Source organism: Podarcis liolepis, assembly GCF_965112155.1.
Source record: "Podarcis liolepis genome assembly, chromosome: 3".
NCBI lineage: Eukaryota > Metazoa > Chordata > Lepidosauria > Squamata > Lacertidae > Podarcis > Podarcis liolepis.
In genome coordinates, this window is record NC_139557.1 from 51,355,545 (window position 1) to 51,383,085 (window position 27,541).

General features: G+C 39.5%; 1 protein-coding gene and 1 long non-coding RNA gene across 5 annotated transcripts in view; one reads left to right on the plus strand and one right to left on the minus strand.

Annotated features, from left to right (window-relative positions):
* The window catches only part of PRDM1 (PR/SET domain 1), an 86,955-nt gene that overhangs the window by 37,823 nt on the left and 21,591 nt on the right, over nt 1-27,541 (plus strand). The window contains exon 1 of one of the 4 annotated variants that reach the window (XM_083497665.1): nt 16,984-17,452. The exons of 2 other annotated variants lie outside the window; for them this stretch is intronic. The gene's annotated coding sequence lies outside the window, so the exon portion shown is untranslated. Of the gene's footprint in view, nt 1-16,983; nt 17,453-25,990; nt 26,448-27,541 lie in introns of those variants that run through there. One more of the 4 variants, XM_083497663.1, reaches the window with a different exon arrangement.
* Nucleotides 19,840-24,949, minus strand: LOC310704382. The gene is made up of 3 exons (XR_014524751.1): nt 24,841-24,949; nt 21,006-21,099; nt 19,840-19,939 (listed from the first exon to the last, which is right to left on the minus strand). It is a non-coding gene; the product is annotated as an uncharacterized lncRNA (long non-coding RNA).

Below are 27,541 nucleotides of genomic sequence, written 5' to 3' on the forward strand. Positions count from 1 at the left end.
GCATGCAGCTCAAATGTTCCCAGGGGTTTCCTCCTGCTGCTGCCATGCTGGGGATGAAGAAAAGTCAGTGCTTGTGTTGTTGTGTTGTCTGAAAGCAGGCTTGTACTTTGTTTCCTGAAAATAAACCTTGGTTGCTATCATGGGTTCTTTTGGTGGAAACAAACCATGAGCCCAGGTTCAAACTACAGAACACAACAGCAGCAGAGGAAGCAGGCAAGTAATACCATGGGAACTTTCCAAGAGCATGCACCAGCATGCTGCATTTTCACATCAAGCCAGTTTGTTTAAAACTCTGCTTTCATGTGATATGTGAACCAGACCACTGTAGAAGACAGGGAGCTGTGGAACAGCTGCCAGAGTGTTGACTAGAAGCCTATCAACTGGAACATAAAGTGCCCAACTTGTAGTAACTGAATTGGTTGTCTGTTTGTATCAGAGCCCAATTTGAAGCGTGGCGTTTAACCTCCAAAGGCCTTAACATCTAGGAGCAAGATACTTTGGGAACTGCTTTCTCACCAAATACCAGCCCAACTTTTAACCCTAACCCTGTACTGTCCTCACAAAAGATTCAACAAATGGGTGAGAGATAAGACCTTTAAAGTGGTAGCACCCAAAATTTAGGTATGTACTCCTTAGGGAGTGACATCTTCCCATATTCAGATGTGTTTTCATGTACTCGTTGGGTAGATATACTTTGAAAACAGGCTTTTAATATTTAGTGGTCAACAGCTTGTAAAGCGGGTTCAACATGATGCTACTATTCTATTGGTTTAAATGTTAGGATTGTTAATTCTTATTTCTGCATTTAAGTTACACTCTACTTTTCTATAATACTTTCATATTCAAAATGGGCTTACAAAGCATGGTAAGCAGCATCAAGTAATTGAAATAAAAGATAAAAATATAATTAATGATCCTACTATCTAAAATGATTAGTGTGTTGCAGTACTCAACAAATTTAAGGGTAGATAATAATAAAAAAATTCAAAATCACTTAAGGCAGGATGCAAATATCTCTTTTAAGCATACCCAGTAGGATTTTTTTTTTTACTTTTTGTCTCCATCATTTGCTTTTGATTGCAAAGAACAAAGTTTAGACTATCCATGAAAATCATTTGGGGTGAAAAGTTACTTTTCTAACACTTTTATGACAATTTTATCAGTTTCAGTGTACTTCCAAATATTTACAATGCTTTGCCTGGGGGGAAAGTACACATGAAATCTCAAACTCTCATAGCTAGAGTATTAATGCCAAAGACTGTCTGGAGTACAAAGGTTATGAAGTGCATATTTAAAGAGTCTGCAGAATAGAAGGCCAGGGGCCATGCTGCCAAGTTGTTAAGATTCAGGACAGGACATGAATTTCTGAATAGAAAGTTAGTTTCAACAGACACATTAGCCTGGTTAGCACATAATGCTAAACCATGGTTCATTAAACCATAGCTTAACATTATGACTTGGATTTATGTGTGAACCCAGCCCAGCAGATTACTTATGGTTACTATGATTAAAGGTCACTCATTAACCAACATTTGCAGTTGGTTTATAAATCTTAGTTAACGCTAACCATAGCTTAGTATTACTAGTGAACCAGGACCGCCAGTGTGGTGTAGTGGTTAAGAGCGGTTGTCTCGTAATCTGGGGAACCGGGTTCGCGTCTCCGCTCCTCCACATGCAGCTGCTGGGTGACCTTGGGCCAGTCACACTTCTCTGAAGTCTCTCAGCCCCACTCACCTCACAGAGTGTTTGTTGTGGGGGAGGAAGGGAAAGGAGAATGTTAGCCGCTTTGAGACTCCTTAAAGGGAGTGAAAGGCGGGATATCAAATCCAAACTCTTCTTCTTCTCCATAGCTATGTTTAAAGAGACATCATCACCCAAAAGCTACAGAGCTGCAAATGAAAAATGGCAAAAAATAAATTTTAAAAAAAATCAAATCCAACTTCCCTCTGGGCTTGGCTGCTTTCACTGATGCTCTTAACTACTGTATTCTGTGACATAATTAACTAAGGTTTAAGTGATCATCCGCTAGACACCTTAGCTTTCGCTATGGTTCATGGTCAGCTTTAGCTGTGGTTAACATTAACCATGGTTTAGTGTTAAGTGCAGACTAGGCCATCAGCTGCTATTATAATGTGCAGCATTCAAAGACCCTGAACATGCTGGTGTTAGCGTAAGCTTCTCTGAAGCCATGTAATTTGAAAATGAAAGTAATAGAAGGAATAATAAAGATTTGCCCTTCTTTCTTCATCTTCTTTATTATTACAAAATATATAGCCCGTTTTTTTACATATAGGTGTCCAAGGTCAGTATAGCTCTGTTACTGAACTGATCCAGAGGCAGGATTTTCCATAACAGAATATACATGAGGCAGCCCACGTGAAAAACATTATGTCAGAATATAAAACACATGTGGCTTCTGCAGAAAAATGTAATATTGTTAGAAGGAACTTGTTATTCACATTTATTTTTAGTTAAAAGCTTTTTTCAGTTTCAAGTTTTGAGGAAACTAAGTGTGCTGGCCAATCAAGGACTAATTCTTAAGGGGCTGCTTTGTGTCTCCCAGAGACTGCCAATATCTGTTTGTTGAGTGATGCAATGGTTTGCTGATTAAACAGCTCACCATAGGGTTTGAGGCAAAAACTGTGGACATTTAACCAATTTGAACAATTTATTGCTGTAATTGAAGGGTTTAGTTGGTGTTTATTAACTAACCTTCCTGCTATGTTTACTAACTTATCATGAGAATAACCCTTGGCCCTGACTTTTATTTTTTAGATTTTCCATAGGTATTATGGATACTTACGTTGTCAGTAGTCAAGGTCAGGATTTCATATAATCCTGTTTTTCAAATTCAGAAGAATTGCTAGCTTTCCCCCTCAGTGGGAAATACATAAATATTATAAGATATATGTTGCTGCAAAAAAACTTTCCTTTTACTTTTAGAAAAGCTTGTCGTTTTTCTTTCTGTCTTTCTTGACATAGACGTGACATCTGAAGGGTAGTCTAAAACTCACACTGTGCCACTGTGTTTTTTCTTTATATAAGATTTGTAACCATTCCTGCCCTAATCATCGTTAAAATGGACTTGTATAACTAGAAGAATGGCATTATTGCTGTGTTGTACAGCAGGAGCTCCAATGAAATGTCAGAGGCACACGTCGCTTCTAGCACAGGTCTATTCAATATAACAATGTGTGCTGATGGCAATACCAGCCTACTTTCTCCCTCCCTTCTTCAAAAGCTGTTTAACTAGAACTAATTGACCATTCCTAAAGTGCAATTAGCAAGGATATTAATCTATTTTTGACAGGTGTGGAAATTGGTTTCTTCTTGCCTATTCAGTAGACACTGAATCTGAGTAACCATGCAGAAGCCTGAAATGTTTCGCCTTTTACATTCGCATTGGATATGTCAAAACTGAATACTGTAGACCATGTTTGTCTGGTCTTATCAATCATAGAGAATCAGGCAAGAAAATAAATACACTTGAAGTTATCATAACAGTTGAAATAAAATGTTTTCGCTCATCATTTGGAAAGAGAATAAAAATATTAAGAGTTTGGGTTTTCTTCGTAAAATTTTTTCAAACATTTTTCAGTTTCTCCTTTTTGGGCGGGGGGGGAGAGAGAGAGAGACGTTCCTCAGTTTCCCATGTGTTCTCTCACCCTGCTCCCGCAAGCATCCACATCTCAAGAATTTATCCTTAGAACTAGACAAGGAAATTTGTATTTCCTCCTTTAATTACAAGGAACTTTCACAGTACATGAATGAAACACAAAGCCTACCCCAAAGACATACATCTGTTTTACATAAGAGGAATGCATTTAGGAGTGTGAGAAATTGCTTAAAGATTATCTTGATACTAAGAATATGCAGTTTATTTACTTTATAATTATGCAGGGTTTGCTTTTGAGAAGCCCTCTATAATTTTCACTACTTAGTCAAAGATGTATAATAAGACATCAATTGCTATAGGCACCCACCCCAGAAGGAAGACATGAGACAAGTTATGGACTGAGCTAGGCCAAAACATAATTAAACATCTGCAACAGAGGTATTAACAAAGGCCCCCTAAATATCCTGACTTCCTATGCTGGCCAATCTGTTGTTGATCCTCAGAGGAGGAGGAAAACCATGGAGTCCTCCCACTCGTATTGTGAGTTAGTCTACCTGGCTCAGAAAATGAAACAGAGCTAACACCCCCATTTAAATTTCCTTGAAGTGGTTACACTGCTGAACTGCTGTTGCTGAAAGACTTCATTATGTCCAGGGGTCTCCAAGTATTCCAGATCCAATGAGATTGCTTTTAGGATCTCTATTTCACACACACACACACACACACACACACACAAAATTCAGGATACTCATCAATGACCCAACCTTCCCTAACTTTGCAGAGTCTCTGTGTATATGTGTGTGTATGCATATATGTGTATTTAAAACAATTTTTTAAAAGAGAACTCAGTGTTGTTATATGGTGTGCTCCAAATGTTATACATGGCTGATGTATACTTATTAATAATCTCACATACTATAAACCTGTTCACCTACACTTCACTGCTTTGACTTGCAAAAGCTACAATGTTGCATGATTATTTTGACAATTGAGCCCCTTCAGTAACTCCAGACCACTCCTGAGGAATCAAGGCCAGCCCCCAAATTTGTCCTCAGCACAATACAACCTAAGCCTGGCTGCCAACATTCACATTTCACTAGCATTGCAGCAGCTACCTTCATGCAAATCTAGTTTATTTTTAAAAATACAGATCCTGCTTGCTTTATGTGAACTTCGCAATACATTAATTACAGTTGAACCTGCCTGACAATTGCTATTTGTGTTGGAAGTAGAATCACAGAATTGTAGGGTGGGAAGGGACCACAAGCGTTTTCTAGTCCAACCCTCTGCAGTGGTAGGAATATTTTGTCCAACATGGAGCTTGAACCCACAACCCTGTAAATCGCCCCATGGATGGGCAGCTGTCTGTTCAGGATGATGTACCTATGAATTTCCTGCACTGAATAGGTGGTTGGACTAAATGACCTATGAGACCTATTCCAGCCCCATGAATCTTCAAAACAGGGACACTGACAGAATAATAGAACACAGCTAAATGCACTCTGTGTACCACTGGGGGAAGTAGTATTTGCTGTAAAAGTTAAGAGGTAGAAGAAGAATCATAGATTCCTCTGTCTTTCATTTTGCAAGTCAAGAGGAAATGACAAAAAGTAAAAGCAAATGAAGATGGATGAAACGCCAAAAGGGTGAAGGGGATTCTCCTGTACAGGGATCAAGAATTGACTCCTGGGTCACTTCAGCTGTTACTGCTCTTTGTGGTGTGTGTTTTTCAAAAGGCATTTCCAGAGGGACACTTCCTGATGGTAGCTGAGGCAAAGACCTTTAAAACTTGGTTTTTAGGTCATTCAGAGGTCATTGTAAATTGAACTCAATATCTTTGATAGGAGGGAAGCAGAAAGCTCTAGGGAACAAACCTATTTTACATATCATGTTATTTTTGTAAAATTAGTTGGGTTGGTTAAATCCAAAATGCCCTTACCAGGTAAAGGAGGACATAATTGTACACTTCAGACCAATTAGCAATGAAGGAAGCTCAGTTAAAATCTAGTTTTCTGCAGGTTGTAATACAATAAAATGGATAAAATTATTCTGCACATGGTTTACAAAAAAGGAAAAATGTCATCACTGGAGGAAAATAATTGTCTTTGAGAGAGAAAGAACAAACTGGTGTTTAATGAGCAAGCTCTGCCTCATATACCAAAAATTTCAGAACACAGAAAGATATCTATATTTCACACCAGCACTCTAAACATACTTACTACAAAGCAGATCACACGTTTCCATAATATATACATCCATTCAGTTAATCTCAGATTGCATTAAAATACTAGCGTAGATATATGCAGAATACAAATGGTTTGAATCTGGACTGCTCTCTGCCCCAGCCTCTTCCTGCTCACTAAATCCTGTTGCCTCTTCAGCTTCTGACACCTCCTCCTCCCAGTCTGTCCCCTCTTCTCCCTCTGACCACTCATTATCACCTTAACACAAATCCCCTGGCTCTGAGACACCTTCACCTGGGAGTCTCCTTGGGGGTTGCCCAACTGGTACCCCCCCCTCCACATCCAGCCAATCCATGACAGCTACAGGAGAAAGGAGGGCATTTGCAAAAATTGCTTGCCCTCCCTCCTTTTGCTAGAAACAAATATAGAATTGTTCTTGCTAGAAAGAGAGTATAAGCTATTCTGTGTGGTCTGTGAAGTGACTTTAAAAAAAAGTCCCTTAATTTTCCACAGTACCTTGAATTTAGGTACAATAACTTGATTTCAATGAATAGAGGTATGGCTTGGGTGCGGGGGCTACTGCGCTGCCAGCATTGCTGCCACTGCTGATGCCAGGCGTCTAATGGAGCCACCTTGAGCAAGTCCGGTCAGGTGGGCGGGCGGGCGGGCGGGCAGAGGAGATGGGTGACGAGGGCAGTGGCACCAGGGCCAGTTTCCAGATAGCCACGAGTCTGGCAGAGGTAAAGAGCTTGATGGGTACTTCAGAGCAGGCGCTGCGCCTCATCCTGTCCATTTTCATGGGATTTCAATTAATAACTATGAGGCCCATATTTCTAATATTGCATAATACAATGATGGACTGGTTTGTGTTACTCAGGGCAGGGGTGGGGAGATGAAAGACTAGAGATACTGTCCTGACTAAAAATAAGTTTTTTTTAAAAAAAACCAAGAAACATTTGGCATCAACTGGAGGCTGGTTTAGGGGTTATTGTCCAGAAGGAGACAATACGTGTGATTGTTTTCTCTCCGGAAGCCATGCACAGGTGGTGAAAGTTAAGTATTGTTGCTCAGATAAGGTCTGAAAGCAGTTTTCCTGGATGTCTTCCTTGCCCTTCTGTCAAATGGTCTCTATGAATGCAAAGCTGTGGACAGACATAGTCCAGACCTATTGACAGCTTTTGGAGGTGGAGCAGCGAGGACTTTGAGCCTGCATTTTGGATAGGACACTACTTCACATTTCTGACTAGAAATCTAAACTAGAGATGCAGAGATCACAAGAGACAAGTGGGTTGAATTAGGAAATTGCCTTTACATCTGTAATACTGAGAGCATAATTCCTAGCTGCAGTGCTTTTTTCTATTAAAAAAATGTTTAGGGGTACTCTCATTTTCCTACTCCTATTGAAATACTGCCCCTCAATGAGGCCAAACTTAGATTCACAAAATGTTTAGGGGTATGTGTACCCCTGCGTACCCCCAGAAAAAAGCACTGCCTAGCTGTATGTGAAAGGGTATTATCCTAGAATGGTTTCTTTAAATGTTAACTTTTATGTTTGCTGCTGAAGCAACATGTATGGGGAAACAACTGCACACAGCAAGCCTCTTTAAAAGATAGGGGGGACCTTGTATATATATCTTTGGCTTTCAGTATCAACGACAATTTACATGTATTGCTCATAAACTGCGAATAAATCTGCATTGAAAAATGTAGAACTTTTTAAAATCATGCCTTCTGCCTTTCAGTCTGCTACCATTATTTTATATCACATTACACATTTCAAATTGGAAATGCTTTAATCAGCCTTTATAACTGACTTGACAGCATAATTGTCCCATTTTTATGAGAAGGAATTGTTACCTAAAAAGATAACTGCTGTGCTCAGATTTGCATTTCCTTGTCGCCACTTTTTCTGAGTGAAAAAGTATTTTTTCTATCCACTCTTTTTTCTCATAGTGAAAATGAAAAGTGTGTGGCTTTACCAAAGCCAGGATTATATATAAGTAAATATGGATTATTATCACCGTCATCATTTTATAGCTGAACCTAATGATGAACAGGTATTGTTCTTATCCTCATTTATAAACCTGAAATTAAGATAAACTTTATATTTTCAACAGTGCCCACTTGAATATCTATTTTTTTCTTCTCGCATTTGGCTTTATTGAAAATATAATTGTAGTATTTAACACTTCTGAAAAGAATTACAATTGAAAACTTTGTCCTATTAACAGACAAATAGTATAAATGCAATACCAACAGAGGCTTCTTTCCCCATGTGCTCTAGGCCTTTTCAAATTTCTGTAGCACATTTTCTGGTTTAATCCTCTTGGGGTATTGAATGTTCAGTTTATTTATGATGCTGTATATCTCTGATACATATTGAATACTTAAAGGGGAGCAGTGAGATTTTTCAGATGATCCCAGAGTGATGAATAATATGCTCGTTTGCTAAATATTTGTGATCTGATTTTTATATTGAGTATTAATAGTTATTAAAATTGGTTCTTTAAAGAGCATGTGATTACAAACCTCAGGAAAACAAATATTTTTGTTGGGCCTCCTGCCCAATAATCTCTTCCAAATATTATTGCAAATGATTACTGTGTGTGTGTGTGTGTGTGTGTGTGTGTGTGTGTGTGTAAAAATGAAACAATCAGCCTTCAAAAAGAGGTTATAATAAAGAGAGATTGTAAGATTTTATTATTTTTGCAGTTTTGACTTCCAAAATCAAAGGCCTGCCCCCCCAATAATCCTAATGGATTGACTTCCAAAATTCCTTGGATTTGTAATGCGGGACTTGTTTCTCTCTGAGGCTTATCTGGATTCCCTGCAGATAGATTTTCAGGTTTATAAACTGTAATACCACTTAGTCCAGCTGTAAATTTGTGGTGAATGACTTGATATAACATTATAGGAAGAGAGCAGTTTTACCTATAAAAGTCCAGCGTATCAAATACCAAGGGAGCAGGAACAGGGAACGGACTTTTCAATTAGTTGGCTGTGTGGCCTGATTGAACAACTGCCCTGTGGCTAACAAAGCTTTGTCTGTAGTATCGGCTTGCTCCTCGTCCAACAGGGCAAATAGAGTGATTCTGTGATTGGTCATTAATGGGCTAGTCATCGGGTGGAGGTTTTGTTCTTAAATGGGGGCTTTGTCTTATCCCTGCTGTTTAAGCCCCCTCCAAGCACTCCTCACCTGTCATATCTGTCATACATTTAATTCATCACGCTCTCTGGTCAAAAGCTACACTGATAGTATCAAAAGCAAAAGAGGGGGATTCTTATAACTTTAGCGATCAAAGGAGATTACCAAGCAAATAAGATTTTAATGAAGAAGGAAGGTTTGTGGAAGGACAATTTACTGCATTGTGATTCAACAACTTGCATGTTTTTAAAACGCATATTATTAAAACTCACCTGCAAGGGTTCAAACATCCAATCACTGATAAATCTGCTGCTTCAGAAAAAGACATGTTTGTGTTTTCTTTTAGACTTGCAAATTTTGTTTGCTGCTAAAAGAAATAAGTCTGTATACATATTTCAAACACTGTATTTAAATATAACAAATTTGGTAGAGCTTGCCTTACGCCACATATTTATCTCAACTCTAGATTAAATAAACCCTACTGGGGAATTATTTGAATGCCAGTACAACCCTAAACACTCTGATTTGTAATCATTTCAGATGCAAAACAGATGGAAATTTGCCAGTTAAAAACATTGATTGATTTGGGCACGAGGTTAGTATCAAGAACATAATACTATGTGGGCAAAGGTCCACTATGCTGTATGTGTAAGGCTATATATCACATAAATATTTATTGGGTCAGGGCCTGGTTAAAGCCTATTTGCTTATTTGTTTACAAGAGAAGACATCCTCAGTGGTGGCGCCTTGTCTTAAAATTTAATGACATATTGCACTAATTCAGTTTTCCAACTGCATTTAAAAAGAAAAGAAAAACACCAGTCTTAATAGTAGAATGCTAACAGTTTGAGGTTTTTGCATTTTCATTTGGCAATTTCAAAACCATTGATGGATTATCTGCAACAGATGCTGGTGCTGCAGAAGGTTGAGTGCAGCCCTGAATTTTCAGAGTCATTGGGGGGTGGGGATCAATTAATTGCAAAGATATTAAACATAAAACACAATACAGAGATTCAGTAATTATTTAATCTCACTGAAGTATCATTCCAAATGTGTGTGTTGGCAGAATTGTATTTTATTTTATTTTATTTTTACCTGAAAGAACTGCCTTTGGGGTTGGAGAAAATTATCAGTTTTGTCTATCAGACTGTAAATATAAAAATAATTAAATCACCACAAATTTGATTGTATTGTGGCAAGTCACAAGTACGAGCTGAATCAACAATAAATGGGCAACAATCTTCAATCCCGTAGCTAGATTTCACACATCCAATCATTGATGATTTCACCCCAACAGAAAGTCAGAATTGGACAGAAAATGGGTTCAAAGTAATTGTCTATATCAGCAGAACTGAAATATTCCATGTCTGAAATTAAAACCTGCAGGATTACTGTCCCTGCCTATAGTGCATAATGGCAGATAAGGCAACAGGTGATAAATGGTATAGTGTCTTGCATGTCTAGTATCTGCCATTAGCACAAGGACAGGGAACATATTATAGTCTGAGGGCCACATTTCCTTCTAGGCAAGCTTCTAGGAGCCTCATGTTAGTGGTGTGTAGGGCCATGAATGTTAGTTCTACGTTTGCACAGTAGGATTGTTTTTACACACACTCACATGTCCGAATAGGCAAGGAAGAAACAGTATCAGAGTTCAAGGACACATTTGAGTCAAGCATAAATTCTCAAGACAGAAGAAAAGCAGGATTGTTGGGGAGAAGCTACAGATGGGGAGCGGGTGTAGCCTGAGTGCTGCATTTTGCCCTGGTAACTGGGGTTCCGCACCCCTCCATTAGTATTTTTGTGCACGCAGAATATAAGCAAGATTTATTGGAAATATAAAGTGCAGTTTTAATCAATCCAAAGCAAATTTTATTTTAGCATAATCAGAATAGTGTGAGAAATGCAACAGTTTGTGCCCTTCCTGTGACATTCAGTTAACACTGGAAGGGTCCAGGCTAGCCTTCCCCAACTTGGTGCCCTCCTAGATCCTTTAGATGACAATTTCCATCAGCCCTAGCCAGCAAAAGCCCTACTTGCTGGAGTTCATTGGAGTTGGGAGTCCAAAGCATCTGGCTGGGGAAGGCTGACCTAGGTTATATGAGAAACACCCACAATATGGCTCCTTTGTGCACCAGAATTGCAGTATTTCCTAGGAAATGGTAATCATTGAGAAAATGTGTTTAGCTTTTTTTATTTGACCTATTGCATAGTTGAGGCAGATAATGCTGGTCCTGATACAGAGATGCAATCAGAAGACTGCGAAACCGCCGACATTTTCAAGAATTTCCTCTCCCCACCATTCACTGCTGATCAAAAGGATAGTATTTCGAGAAGGAAGGGGAGAACAGTGAATCATGCATGCCTACCTGAGTCCTGCATTTTGCCATCCTTCCCCATTTACCCCCAGCACTTTAATGGCTGCAGTGCAGATGAGCTTAACGTGCTGAGTGGTATCTTGAAATTATATATATATATTATTACAGAACGCCACCAATTCCACTAAAATAGCTTGCTTATTGACTGTGCTATGTACACTTAACTGAAAGAAGCATACCTCTTCATTTAACTTAAAAAGCATCCTGGCGGTATAAACTCAGGAAAGACATGCATGCATGCACAGTATTGAATTGTAGCTGGTTAGAAGCTCTCCTATTTAATGCTGGCGAAGCCTTCCTTTATCTCTGTACAATATGTATAGTAGCACCATCTGTTGAACTATTAAAACATCATCCTAGCTTCTCACATTAAGAGCTCAGTCAGTGGCGATATAGGGTGCTTCCCGAACTGCCTTTTTTTATATTAACTCTTTCCGTCTTACTTGCCAATACAAATAAAACCAGGCCAGTCAAGAAGCTAGGAAATGTCATAAGAAAAACAAAGGAAAGCCCATATAAACACCCTGCAGTCACAGGACAGAACAACCCGCCTTGTTTATATCAACAAAGCTAAGTTTAGTATATTAATGTCTAGTGGGAATACGTTTTCAAATCACTAGCTCTTCTGTGAAAAGAATCTTTGCATAAAGTGAACGGTCCCTTAAGAAAAAGAAACCTCTCACATGAAGTAGTGTACAAGACAAGCTAAGCTTTTCTAGGTGCAAAGGTTTTATTTCAACAGTAAAGGGAAATGTCTACCTTGCACAGAATAGCGCCACTGTGACCAAACTTGGTAACGTGTCGGCTCCTATTTCAGGCTGTACTTTTTTAACTGTAGGAGATATTTGATAAAGGAAAGAGAGGGGCGGGGAGGGGTGGGGGGTGGAGAGAAAGAAAAGAAGCAAGCTCTTCAGTGACGCGTGCGAAGCACGTGGAAGGTAAATCCCCTAATTCATTCTATTCTTCCAGCATTCCTTGGCGGGTAGCCAAGCTAAATATTTCTGCTGGATAAAAATGTGCTGCTGTACGCAGCAGCCCTCTCTTAACTGGACAGCTAGCTGTGGGAGAAGGGGGGCTTCTCCAAGCAGATGACAAGCCAACATGTGTGCCCCTTTATCTATCTATCTATTTATTTATTTATTTATTTATTTATTTTATTTTATTTTATTAAAAGGCGAGCTTTATGGGCTGTGATTGGATTAACAGTGAACCCTGGAGAAAGAGGAAAAACAAATTGGGAAACGGGTTTAGCACCCCCACCTTTTTGTCATCTTCTTTCGGGATTTCCTGGCTGGCTGCCACCTTGAGTCTGTTGAATGTTCTTTAGATAAATCAATTAAAAAGGCTTTAATATTTGGGTGATTGGAGCGCAGCATATGGGCTGTGGTGCTGGTGTCATGCGGTGCTTGTCGTTAATTGAAATGATTAATAGAAGTGTTATTTTCCTTAAGACTAATTGACGAAAATAATGTAATTGAAAGCTGTCGAATCCTTCTGGATAACCCATGTCCATCGACCATTTCCTGAAACTAGCAAATAATAGAAGTTTAAAAAAAAGATCACACAATAATTGTTGTTCTGTTTAACAATAAACCTAAAAGAGTGGGTTTTTTGTATTTCTGTTTCAGCAAATAATTCCTAAATTGACGTGCATCATGCATTTAGTGACTTTTAATTAATGAAATTAATAAATCAGTTATGTGGTTTGCTTGCATCGTGCCAACGAAGACTGAGTTTTCTGTGGCAAGCTGTCTTAACATTCCTGTTTCAGTAGTACAAGCCTTAGTTCTTATGAAGCCACTGCTGCTGTGTCATTTCCTAGCGCTGCATTTCAGAAACTGCCCCCAAGACAACAATTCCGCCTTTGAAATCTCATGTCCTGGAAAATCCGGATGTATGGCAGCCCTACATTTCCTGGCAGCTTAACATGTAGGCCAGAGTATTTTAGCTGGCCCTTAACCTCTCTGTCATGCATTACATCAGCATGGTCAGTCCAGTCTTTTTGAACTTACTGCCAGCTCCACCGTGTATGTCTTGCCTTGATTCAACATTCCATTGTTTGTAGTTTGAACACTTACATGCTTCATTTACTCCTAGTGTAACAGCACAAGATATCGGCCAAAATCTGCAAGCATTTCTGCATGGCTACTGCAGAGTTTTTAATTGCTCCTTCTCAAAAGCAGCTGCTTTTTCCACCCTCCCACAACTTTTGCTGCATAAGCAAATTTCAAAAACAGTTTTTGATTGGTGGGGGGGAGGGGGGCATTCTGTTCCTGTCCTATGGTTTGTGTATGTAATATTCTATCACTGTTGAAAGTTTAGGAATGGGGTGCTAATGCCAGATTTATTTTCCAATCTGGCAACAAAAAACCCTGTGGTTTTTTTTTTTGTGCTGATAAATAATACTATTCAGCTTGTCATTTTTCCTGGTGGGGAGAGGAGATCAAGGCAAGACACAGAGTAGTGAGGCATCTTTCTCACCTTATATGCTAGTGGCCAGGCATTGCAACTTCTCCTTGAAATATCCTAACCCTTTTATAAGTGATGGCGTCCTTATTTACATATGTGCAGAGGAGGAGCAAACATGTGATGTATCTGCTTTCCTCCTCTGCCATTATCTAGATCCATGTAGGAAAAATGTTGTGCATGATAGAGATCTTTGAGGAGCTGTCGTCCAAAACACATGGTGTGCACTTCTGTATGCTATGATGTAAGTGCAGAAGCCCAGAAACAATCCAGTGCATGGTTAATACAGCAAATAAAATATATGAGGAAAGAGTTTTCTTCCTCAAGGCTTTACCTTCAGAACTTGGGAAACTTTTGTAAGCTTGGCTCAGCTGAGGAGAAGGCATGCCCTTTCAGGCACCACAAAATCAGCCAATGTAATCCTTTGTTACGAAACCCAGGCAATTGTGTGGTTTACATGATAGTGTCGGTTTTAAAGACTTCCCACACATTTCCAGTCTTTTTTAAATTTTTGGTTTAAAGAAGCTTTTGTATCATCAAAGGCTATAACCCCATTGAATAATGTAGTCTACTTGAATGACTGAAGTGGCCTATGGAAGGGAAGTCTTCAGGTTAGTGGCTGTTCTATGCAACTAATTCTAGCTCCAGACTTACTTGCTACCAATTGCCTGGCTTGTGGGAAGGTTCAAGTAAGAATATTATGGTGCACTGTACTTTCCATATAGGGAATTTTGAAAAATTTATTTGTATTCGTAACAACATTATTTCAGAATATTCAGCATGCACTAATATACAATTGCACACTATAAAATGTTTGCCATAAAATTATAAAATTAATTTTAATAATTAATTTTATTTTAATTAGGTTTGAGGGTTGGAGGATATTGTGTCTGTGTGGTGTTGATATTGACCAGGGGTCAGCAAACTTTTTCAGCAGGGGGCCAGTTCACTGTCCCTCAGACCTTGTGGGGGGCCGGACTATTTTGGGGGGGGGATGAACAAATTCCTATGCCCACAAATAACCCAGAGATTCATTTTAAATAAAAGGACACATTCTACTCATGTAAAAACAGGCTGATTCCCAGACCATCCACGAGCCGGATTTAGAAGGCTATTGGGCCGGCTCCGGCCCCCAGGCCTTAGTTTGCCTACCCATGGTATAGACGTATTACTGAGGAACTGCTCTGAGTTAAGTTAGTTGGACTTACCCTACAGATTTTATTAATTTATTTTATTTCTGTATATAATCATTCTGTCTTATGAAGCAGTCAACAGTATAGATATAAGCAGCGGCGTAGCTAGCCATTCAGGCACCCAGGGTGGCTCGTTGGCATTGTGCTGGAGAGAGCCATCCATGGGGCCGAGGCAAGCTGCCCACTGGGCAGGGCGAGCCGGGGCAGGGCTCACTGTGTGGAGCCTGTAGGGTGGCTGAAGGGGAGGTGGTGGGCAGAAGCAAGCCCCACGCTGCTGTTTTGGGCAGTTCAGAGCTTTTAGGCACCCAAGCCACTGTGTCACTTCCAGGTGAGACGTGGCTCTGGTGTGCTGCAGGCCCCACAGTAAGTGCCGTCCCCCATGGTGTGGCATCCAGTACTCCCTGCCCCTCCCGCCCCCCTAGCTACGCCTCTGATATATGGACATATGTCAGCTCATTGTTTACTTTAAAGCCTTCATGCTTCATGCTACTGGATGGAGAGGCAGGGTAGAAATAGAAAAATAATAGTTAAATTCTTTGGACATGTCATGGCTTTGCCCTTCACATTCTTATAGCAGTACTCCAGCTCTTCAGGGGAAAGTGCCTTACCTTCTTTGTCCTCACTCCAAAGTTGTTTGAGTAAAGTGGAAAGCTGCAGGCTCATTACTGCAATTCAAACACCTCACCTTACCTGAGATGGCCAGTCTGACGAGACCAGTATCTTTTTAAAGCAGGATGGGGAACCTGTGGCCCTGCAGACACGGGTGCCAACTTAAATAAAATGTTGGGGGGGGGCAGGTAAGCCCTGCCCCGCACAATCATAAGATGCAGCACACACACACACCATTTTATTGGCAATGCCCATCAAGTTTGGGAAGGAAGCTAAAATATTGTATTGGGGGGGTGAAGGGACCTCTGCCCCTCAGAGTTGGCTCCTATGCCTGCAGATGTTGCTAGACTACAACTCCCATCATCCCTGACCATTGGCCATCCTCACTGGGACTGACTGGAGTCCAGCAACATCTGGAGAGCCACATGTTCCCCACTGCTGTTTCCCACTTATGGAAATTTAGTCTTGCTTGCACATTCCCCTTTTTCTCCCAACAAGTGATCAGAAAACAGTGCATATGGTTTGTATATGAGCAACGTATTATTTATTTCTGCTAATATAAATATCACCTAACGACAAGAGGGAACTGTTGCAGATTGTAGATATACAACACCAGCACCTGTTAACGTGAATCTCTGAACATTTTAGAAGAAATGGGGTTGCTGTGATCAGATGAATGTTATATATGTGCAAGTGTGGCAGTACACACACAACTTTCAGCTGTTGCAGTAGTCCTCTGGATTGGGGTCTTTACGTTTTAGGTGAACTGTACTGCAGAAACAGAAAGTTGCCACAAACAGCTGATAGTTTACTGACATTTCTATCAGTAAGCTAAAGATACTTGGTTTTTGGTTTTGAAACAATTCCCATTAGTCCTGAATCCAATCCAAAAGTCAGGGATGAAAGCAAAGCCCATATTTTATTCAATCAATGTACATCTCAGGTAAAATGTCTTTATTAGGTAGGAAAGGCACCGAGTCTGTGTAGGAACACAATATATTTATTAAGGACACTGTTTCATGATTTTAGTACTTGACTGTCTTTTTACATTGATAAATAAATGAAAGATTTTTTAAAAAACTGCTCAAGTCTGTGTTTTACTGTCATATTATTAGATAATGGAAAATTCAATCAGACAAAGTTTGTGCTGGTACCTTCCTTAAGTTATTTGTCAAATGCATATTCTGCCTTTCAAAAATAAAACACTTCCTAAGGTGGTTTACAGGGGTATATCAAAACGCAAACAATAAAATGCAATAAATACAATTCAAAACATTTTGATCATCTCAACACATTATTTATTTTGCATTATTAAATTATCTGATGTTATTAAACTATTGCAACTTTTCAGTAAAATTCAGTAAAATATAACATATTGAAGCCACTAGAATGAGATCATGCTATCCAATCTCCAACCAAACTGCAAATAATTGCAATAAGCTGTGACAGAAAAGGTGGGTTTTTTAAGCCCCTGTGAAAGTATCTGTTTAAATATTTTTGATTATTTCCCAAAGGTCTTGGTAATCAGAATTATCAGACCACCAGCCTAAGCAGAGTTTATTTTGTTAATTGCTCTTGTTAAGCCTAATTACTGAATGGGGTGGAGTAGAAGGAAAGGGGTGGGGGGAAATCTTCTCACAGGAGGAAATTCTAAAATCCAAGGCTCGGCTCCAGACAGGGTTAGAGGAGTGTCTCAGTGTGAGAGGTAGAGAGCATGTGTCCTGCGTGTTAATGTGTGCATGTGTGTGCATGGTGTGTGAATGAGTGAGTGAATGAGTGAGTGAGAGAAGACACATATACGGACTAAAACCTTGGGATGCATGAACGAAGATTGGAAACCTGTCCTACATGGCTGTTCAAAGGTACTGCTAAAGAATATACTGCATTAGATTAATATTTATGTATTAACTGACTGTGGTTTTAATTGTCTTACAGTATACCTTTTGCTATGTTGTTGGTTTTTTTACTTTAGTTTAAAAGAAAACCTCTTGTGTATGCATTCCAGTTAGCTTTGGCAACCTGCGTTTGTCTGTTTTCATAACACTATTTCATAACGGAAATTACATGCAACTGTTCAAAACGAATGTCTTTGCAAAGAAAAGGGCTAGCATTTTTAAAAAAAAGTTTTCTGTTTTGTTTGGGTACAGTCCCAGTTCATAGCATTCATAGCACTGCATTGCATTCCTCTTTTTTGGTATCCCTCCTATAACATCAGTTTACTTCAGTAAACAGAAGTGCAAAACATAGATGGAAGTTTTAGTAGGTGTTACCTCATGTGTTTATGACCTGAAGTTTTATTGCTTTGAGATTAAAATGGTAGGAATTTGCATCTTGCCTTGTTTAACCACACTTTTTGTGTGTGTGTGCGCTACTAAAACCTTTCAGTGCTATGCATTAAACAACACTCCCGTTGTACACAAAAGAAAAATGCTACTGTTCTGTGACAAATGAGTGTTTGGGTGGCACGGGCAGTGAGTTACGTGAGTGATTCTTCTTCTGGCTAGCTGGAGATACTGAATAAATGTGTTTACTTTCTCCCTCCTCCCATGGTATTTATACTAGTTAATGTGTTGCACCAGATAAATCTGTTTCCTGAGTCCATCTTTCAGCTCTGTTCTTTTCCTTCCCAGTTGACAAATGGTTTGAGTTTGACACAGTTTTATCAGCTGGGCCCCTGCTGGGTGCTGCTTGCTTTTGCTTTTATCATGGAAAGTAAATTATTTGCAATATTCTAACTAGCAGTTGGCAGGTCCAATTTAGTATGAACTGCCTGTTGTCTTTTCTTTGCAAAGCCCAGTTGTTATCCTAAATGGAAACAAAAGATCCAGGACATTCTCTATTACAAGCTGTTCCTCCCCCCTCCCCCTTTTTTATTATTATTCGAAAGCACTTCTTCATTTGTTTAGTTAACTAAAGCTTCATATGTTGAAATATAGGCTGAGCTGTCATTTCTAGTAACCTTATCTATAGTCTCCATAATTTCTTTGTTTAAAAGTATTGTTGTTTCTAGTACAGAAGTGCTAGTGGTGGTGGGGAGCTAGACTAGGCTACAAGTGAAATGGTAAACATAAGTAGGTTTCTTATTTTTATTTTATTAGTAACGTTCTATTGAAATAGAGAGAGACTACTGACTTATTTTTAAAACGTTATTTAAAACAAATGGAGATTAGTACTGTAAAAACATTAGGGGTGATGCTTTCCTGCCCGTCTGACTTGGACAACTGAAAGAAGCCAGCAAACGGCATTACTGACAGCTTGACTGGGGGCAGCACAGTGGAACTCTCCACTCTCTGCACATGAAAGTATTCCTGGTAAAACTGTAAATGAAATGTTTTGAGAAGCCTGTGACAATTAGGACTCCAGTCCAAAAAATCCAACAACAAGCTGTCGCAAAACATTAAGCCATGCTGCATGGGGAAATAAAATAAAAGTCTCTTCTGTCAGCTCTGCTAGCATAAGAAGGTGGAGGAAGAGGCACTTGGGAAATAAGAGGGTAGAATGCTGCTAACTCGGAAATAGGCATTAGTTCCAAGATTATTCTCCAAAGTATGTTCAGATGTAAATAAATGTATAGAATTTTTAAGACCAGTAGGCATTCCTACAACCATATTTTCTTATTCCTGTGCTGCCAAACCCAGGCACCCTGAAATTATTAATTGAGCTCCGCAAGAGGATTAATTATGCTGTTTTGAATCTAGTAGATGCAGATATACAAAGTTTCCTCTGCTATTATGCAAACAAACAAACATAAATAATTACCTGTCTTGTGAGAACTATATGAAAGGCCTAGGATTCAATTTGCTGAAGGGCAGCACTCCTAGCTCCACTTACTGGGAGTAAACCCCATTTAAATTCAGCACGTCTTTCTTCTGAGTAGGTATGGTTAGAACTGCAGTGTTTGTTAGCATAACAGTATTCTTATGTATATAGCTTATCGGAAGAATAATGCACTCAAAAAAACCTATATAATCTAGTTGAACACACACATACCAGTGAATGGATAGAAGTAAAATCTCAAAGTGTGTGGGTGGTGTATGAAAACACACAGAGAGACACAAGTGTAACGTCCAAGTTTGGCAGCCAGTATTGGTCAGACAATATGGCTTGTCATTGTGCATGTGCTCCACTTGTTGAGCTTTTAATAACAAAAAGTACAGTTTAATCACAATTTTGCCAAAGTGGCAAAATTGGCTGCTGTTTGCAGATTAGAATATTGTTTGGCGTTACAGAAATATTATCCTGGTGCTGAGTTCTGATGTTTTCTCTTTTCCTCTCTGCTAACACTCCTCTGTGCTTTTGGAGGAGGCAGGAAGGGGTGGAGAGAGGTCCAGATGGGAAGAAAACAGGTCCTGAAAAGACCACATAGGAACTAGGTCAGGTACTCTGGAGATTAAAGAAGCATGCTTCATCCCTGTGTGCAGGAGGCAGGGACAAGCAGCACACAATTACAAGGAATTAGAACAGCAACAAGTAGTTCAGATTTATCAGCTTTAATTGTCTATTGTCAGGACAGAGCTGCTCTTGTAGATCAGGCTGCTGCCAGTGCCTTAATACCTCTAATGGACTCTCCATTGTGGGATTATCTCTTCTAGGGGACAGTGTCTTTCTTTAAAAGTTGTTGTTTTGGGAGATGCAAAAGAAGTAAAAATAAAAAACAAAAACAGGCCTGGCCTTTTGGTAGTCTCCAACACATACACACACACACACACACACACACACACACACACACCACTTCCTTGACATGTTGTCTTCTTAAGGAAGTCAGGATGAAGACCCTTGTGATGCCTTTCTGTCAGCAACCTGTATTCTTTTGCTGGAACTGAGAAACACCTATTTGAACATTAACCTTCCTTAGGTCAACCTTACTCAATGAGCCCCAGTGGGAAAACAATAGCCTGTTGATAATCGAGCAGATAAGCAGAGATGCATCATTATAAAGGGGGAGTGGGAGGGAAGGAGGGCTCTCGGTTCTCTTTGTTTTAAAAGCTTTCCTGGATTTTGCAAAGCAAACATTTACAACATTTGGAAAGAAGGATAAGGTGTCAGCTATTTAATGAGAACAGATGAAATTTTTGTTTTGATACATGCCAGTTTGACTGGATTGAAAGGGTGCAACCACCATTGTCAGATAGGTAGGAAGTGAAAACCACCTCTGCAGAGAATGAGGAAAAGGGATAACTTTCTTAGAGTAAGAAAATGTGATCAATGGTAATGGAGTGCCTTTAGGAATTAAGGCAATCGGTTTCTAAAGAGTATGTTTTGTTGTTCCATTCTGCTTAAGGGTTGGTTTGTAGGAGTAAGTGATGTTCATAAGTGCATTTCAGCTAGGAGATTGTATAATGTTATTTCAAGAGACACTTACTTAAAAACAAATAGCAATTGCAAAACTCCTTAAGGTCACCACTTATTACTCACCACTAAATGTAATGCAGCCACACCTCTTCAACCATTGATCACACTTTAAGTTCTAAGAAGTCTTTGTGCCTGTTCTCTTCCTTTGTTGCCAACCCTGTTTTAAAACAAAATGTACAGTATAAATCATCAGAACATCTTCAATTAATTAAGTCAATTCAATGGATAGAAACGTGTCCTGAGTTCAAATTACTGCTAATGCATGTACTTTGCAGGTGGCTTTGGAAAAGCTGCCACATATTAACTTTGATTCTCTTATCTGTAAAGAGGGGAGAATATTTGATAGAAGAAGCTATAAAGAAATATTAAGAAATGTATGTACATTGGTATGATTAATGACTGATTATATAGTCATCACATTAGGATCCCTAATGCAACATCTGCTTGTTCATCCAGTGGGCAAGATTGAAAAGGGAGATACAAAACTTTACCTGTATTTATTCAGAGCTAGCTGGTAAACCTAAGCATTTTCTGTTAGAGTTATCATGTTTTTAGAATCCCTTTAAGAAGGGAATGAATGTCAAACTAAGTGGAATTTAGCTAGTACTGGGTATTCCAGAACAAGTTACAATGCTTTGCGCATTCATTTAGACTCACAATGAGGCAGGAGAAGGGTCGTATATATTATAATAAATCTAGCTCTCCCCATGGATTGCTACCTCTGGGACATTTAGTATCTTTCCATGGGTGGAAAGAAAATAGCCAGTAGCATTGTCCCACAAATGCTTGCACGATGCAGGCAACATCTATTGTTGCATAAGTGGACTTGCCCTCTTTCTCTCCCCCCCCCACCCCAAATCAGCTCCAGAGGGCCCCACAACCCCGGTGGTCATCCTGCATGATTTGATATTTCTCATGCAACCCTTTAGCACAAGGTGTAAAAAAGCAATTCAGTGACATCTTCCACATCCAGATGGCAGCCTCTGACTTCAACATATGGCAAGGAATAAGATAAATAACGTAGCACCATGCACATTTTTTTCTTTCAAAAATGAGGTGTGTGTTGACACCGTATAATACTAATAATAAACCTTAGGTAAATTTGGAATGCACTCTTATTCTTCATCTGAAAAGCTGCTTCCTCAAGAAAGCATCTTGGAGTACTATTGCTCTCAAGCTGGCATTTGAAGTGTGCAGAGCATTTTGTTGTTTCCAGATTTGGAGGGGCCTGAAGTGACCAGATTAATTTTCCTCATGAAAGGGAACGAACCATGTACACCACCTTCTAGTCCTTGGAAGAAAAAACGGGATATAAATGCAAGAATAAATTGGAGGAGAGTACATTAGGATTTGTTTTTTAAGCATGTCACATTGTAAAAGGCATGCATCGGTGCCTTTATCCTCATTTTTAGGATCATGATCTGGTTGCCTCCCAAATGTTTACAGCCATAACAATGCCAATATGGAGGAGGAGGAAAATGAAGGGATTTGTTGCTTCTGTTGATGTGGTCATTCTGTCACTGACCTTCTTTGTGTAAGAAGGGGGAGGATGTGAAAATAGCTGTGTGTTAATCTTTGGGGCACTTTAAGGCCCCTAAAGAAAGTTTCTCCAGCCATTTTCCAGGTGCATTGCACTCTTGCTCCTGCTACCCCCCCTTTTTAAAATGATGTATATGCATAGGAATAAAAAAAAATGTTGAAGAAAACAGCAGCTGCAGCTGAAGCTTGAGTAGCATCAGTTTACTGTGGAGCTAGAGTGGCTGATACCATCAAAGGAAGTGGGGTGGGGGTGAAGAGAGAGTTTCTGACATCAGCGCCTGTTGGAGCCATTCATGATTTGCTGCTGGACTGCAAGCTATTGCACACATACAGAGAGAAAGAGAGAGAGAGACCTGTCTCAGAAATGCTGACTAATAAGGTAGTTGAGGTTTTCTGTGAGCAAAGAGGGGAAAATGAAAATGATTAAAAAGTCCTTTTTCTGAAATGAACAACACTGAGAGTGCAATTTCTAGATGACAGCACCTACTGCTATGAGAGAATCCTATGCAAAAACAAAAAACTGCCAGTCAAGTCATTCACACCTTGATAAATATAGGTACAAGCACACGTTTGTGCGCGCACACAAGTCATGAAATCATTGGCTGTGTGCATATATAAGGGACAGAAGCTATGTCCTATTTGCCACCTTTAATCTGATATGTTTGCTATGTTATGTGTTCATCTTCACTTTGTTTTGCTGGAGGTACTGATATTCTGATCCAGTACTTTTACTAAGAAAGACCTATGTACATATGAAGCCTTGGGGGGGGGGGATGTCACTAAAAAGCTGCAATCCCTTCTGAACAGTCACAGTTAGTGTTATGCAGTTCTTGCAACTCTCCATGATACAGTGGTACCTCGGGTTACAGACACTTCAGGTTACAGACTCTGCTAACCAGGAAGTGGTTGCTCCAGGTTAAGAACTTTGCCCCAGGATAAGTGGTGCAGCGGCAGCAAGAGGCCCCATTAGCGAAAGCACGCCTCAGGTTAAGAACCATTTCAGGTTAAGAACGGACCTCTGGAACGAATTAAGTTCTTAACCTGAGGTACCACTGTACACTGATGACAATGTAACCACAAGGCAAAAGGGGCAGGGGGAAGTGGTATATCTCATTTTTCATTGCGGCATCACATATGAGCTCCACCTTTTATATAAAATTTCCTCAATTTTTTAAACTAGCATACATGGTTTTCTCCCACCCGCATTTTAACTGCTGTGGTAGGTTAGTCTAGCATATATTGAATGGCTGAACAGAGATTGGATCCTAAGTGTCCTTAGTCCTAGTGTAACGCAGGTATGTGCATAGGAACAGTAACTGCAACTGTGCTCTACAGTGGTAATTAATGCTGTGCCGGCAGCTCGCTTTTGTACTCTGCTGAATATCATCAGTGCCCACACAATCAATGGTGGGCAAACAGAGTTTAGCCTTCCAACGCCCACTGTCATTGTTTCAATCAAATGAAAAGCAAAATAGCTATTTCATGATAGGCAAGAAGAATCACCATTCTTTTTTAGTGATGGGGCAAGAAAAAGCCTGCGTTGAAAAGTTGTTTGTTAATAATTTTGTTTTTGTAATTTCTTTTTATTTTAAATTTACCAGGGACCTAGAAAGCTCTGAGACATATCCATGTCAAAGTGAGACTTATATCTTGGTATAGTGGGTGGGGTAGACAGCTTCAGTATGACTACATTGTTTTTCCACTCCATGTGAAGTGACTCAGGCCACTTCATGTTACATGAGTTGCATGTTCACTGCTTCTGTAGGACAAGTTCTGTTGCTTATTAGCAGTAACATTTATAGGAAGCTGTCATGTCAGTTGCCATGGATATCTGAGGTTGCCCATCACTGTAGGACAGTGACATGGTGGGAAGAAACCATGTCAGTCACATGATTTACATGATTTGTTCCCACAGATGTTATGGGAGCAATAGACAGAAACTGATCTCTGGCCACCCTGAATGAAAAGAGACAACCATTAGCTGTGGGGTGGTCATTTTAATTTATACTCCTGATTTGGAGAGCTAGCCATCTGTAACTTCCAGCCATGTGATAAAGCTGAGGTTATGAAGATCCCTCCCCAAATCAATGTATTTCTGAGTAGCTACAGGAATGTGTTGGTGTGTGGGTTACCATATATCTATAGGCCACAGACTTACTATGTCAATGCTGAGTATGTTTTTAAGTAGCCTCTATTGTTGTTAATAGTCCTCTGATTCTATCTCAGCATCAGTTAATTACCCAAGTCAAGGTGGCCAGATTTCTTTGCTTTAAACAAATGTTTCTTCCTACTGCATATCCAATTACCTTTATACCCATCAGCGTGATGCCCTTACCACCTTTCTTGTGGAATTACGTACCAGTAACAGTTAAGCCAGGACACTTGTTTGGCGCTGTTGTCCTACTTATGTCCAACGGTATGAGTACTTCTCTATTAGAAGATGCCAAAGGTCTTTACACAGATATGTACTATTCTCAGTACTGCGTCACCTAGAATGACATATAATCCCTTTCACCTTCTTCTGTAAGAACTTCAGGAGGGTGATGGTATGGTGTATGCATCAGACAGAATGGACATTTCTTCGAACAATGCAGATTTCCATATAGACAGGTAGTTGTGTTTTGCATTTTTATAGCAAGTCAAAACAAGTTTCTGCCCACGTAAGAGGAAAGGCATGATAATAATAATAATAAAAACATGTCTGCTGATGTGATGTAAAAAGGAAAAGTAGGAGACTTGTCCTTTGGTGAACTGACTGGATGATGTTTGTAATATTGTGAGTGACTATAATTGGAACTATGCATCATCATAACTGTTGTAAGCTGAAGGATTCCTCAATGAAGGACAAGGACCACTGAAGGAAGTTAGGCATCTGGTTTGTTTGGTAATGAGAAATAGGAATGCAAGGTCTGTGCGCTTAATAATAAACAAACAGGACACTGTATGCCATCATCACAGGATGTCCTTCCTTCAAGGCAATTCACTAACAGGGAGAGGAGGAAAAAGAAACAGCACATGTTCCTCTTAATTATATTCACACCAATACTTCTTTGATCAGCAACATGCTCTTTAAGTGATTGTGTCTAATGAAAGCATCACTGATGGAACTTTTCTTTCTGTTAGCATATGACCCATTCTCTCTTAAAGCAGGGACAGGCTTAGTTTCCACTTTGAAATGATGCACTTTTAAAATAGTGCAAAGTTAAGGCTGAAATCTTACATTCACTTACCTTGGAGCAAGTCCTGTTGGACTCAGTGGGGCTTACTTTTCAGTACACATGTGTAAGATTACCTTGTAAAATATAAAACTACTCAGAATTGTAAGAAAATATGCAACCTGGAGAACAATATTGTTGTAAATACTTTTTTTTGGAAATTGTAAGCATGTTTGTTCAAAAAATGCCCAGTTAAAATGAACAGATTTAAGCACTAGGTCATAGTTTCTAGTGTTACACCACCAAATGTTTGTCCTTTTGCATGTGAGTTAAGCTGGATGCCAGCAGAATGTTAGCAGACATACGTGTTAACAGGAAAAACTGTATTGGTGTGATCTGCTGAAAGGAAAAATTCCTTCTGTCTGGATCAGAGTTTCATTGGATATACCTGTGTGAGTTACAGGTATAGCCCCACCCCCTGCTCTTGGCAGCCGTGACTGTGAGTAAATCAGATGAGTGGCTAATAGGAAACCTGAAACAGGGAGGAGAAAGGAAGAGTCTGTTTGGTTAACACAGACTGAAAGTATCGTAACATTCAGCCCTCCAGTGTTTCAAAGAAGTTGAAGCAGTAAGTGCAGCAGCACCTGTCTGACAGTAAAGACAGAGCCAGAAGCAGAAGCAAAAGAAGCTAGCTCTATTGGTATTACTTGAACCCGGCCAGTGGAAGAAGTAATGTTTACTCTGTAGATATGTGTGAGACTTACCTGAAACGTTGCGCTGCCAGCTGGAATTATTTGTGGACTGTACCTTGGTAAGAAATTTTCTTCCTACTCCTGTCCGGGAGACAGATGATTTTAGCACTCTTTTGAATGGAGACGGCAAACCTGTTAAGGTTCTCCTTGGAGACTTTCTCTTTAAGTTCGAGAGACCTTTGTTTTTATGATGATTAATTCTTTCACTGCTAGTGGCAACTGCCGGTTCACTGAGTTTCAGTATTAGTTCTCTTGTCATAGCCTACAAAGTGGTAAAGGTATTGTTCAGATTGTACTAGGGTTTGATCTCATCAAGCCCATTAAAAGCACCGTATGAAGAACTATTAAATCTGCTCAATGCTGTGAGGAAGTGTGGAATTAAGTTGATAACTTTGTTCTTCCAAACACTTCATCTTCTGAAAAACACTTCTTTGAGTTGGAAATATGACCCTGCTTTACTCAGATACAAATGAAAATCTCTGGTAGGATTAGCAGTACAATGCTGGAGCCTAAAGCCTTTGTTTTGGAAAATGCTGTAGTTTAATCCAGTAACTTTATACCTGGGGAAACAAAATGATATGTTAACATTATCTTTTTAATGGGTAAGTAAAACTTAATTCTGTAAGTGTGTTCTTCAGATATTTAGTTTTTCCACAGAATACTATTACTCCGCTTCTTTTAAAATATGTTCTTTTCTGAATGAGAGTAGAACACAAATAGTATGTGCTAACAATTATAGGAGCCCTAAAAAAAATATTTTCCTGATATTGTAGATGGGAAACTGAAGCAGAGGGGAGGCTGGCCTGTGGAAAGAGAGTACATGGCTGAGGTTTGAAATAGTGAGCCAATGCCATACAGCATATCTAATGCAGTTCAATCCCTGTATTGATGGTAGATTTTGCACTTTGTATTTAATTCTGTTGGAAGGCACAGAAAACAATACTACTGTATTTTTGTCTCTTTCTGATCCAAGTGGATATTTCTAGTTATTTCAGACTGGCTGTTTTCAGACTGATGTTGGTAGGATACAGTCTCCCACAGCTGTCTGTGTGTCAGAGGATAAGAGGATGTCAATAGAGGGGAGGGGAGCGTTGTTTTTGAAAGTTGTTTGTGTGTTAGAAGCCGGTGGGAAAGTTCAGCCTTCCCCATTTGG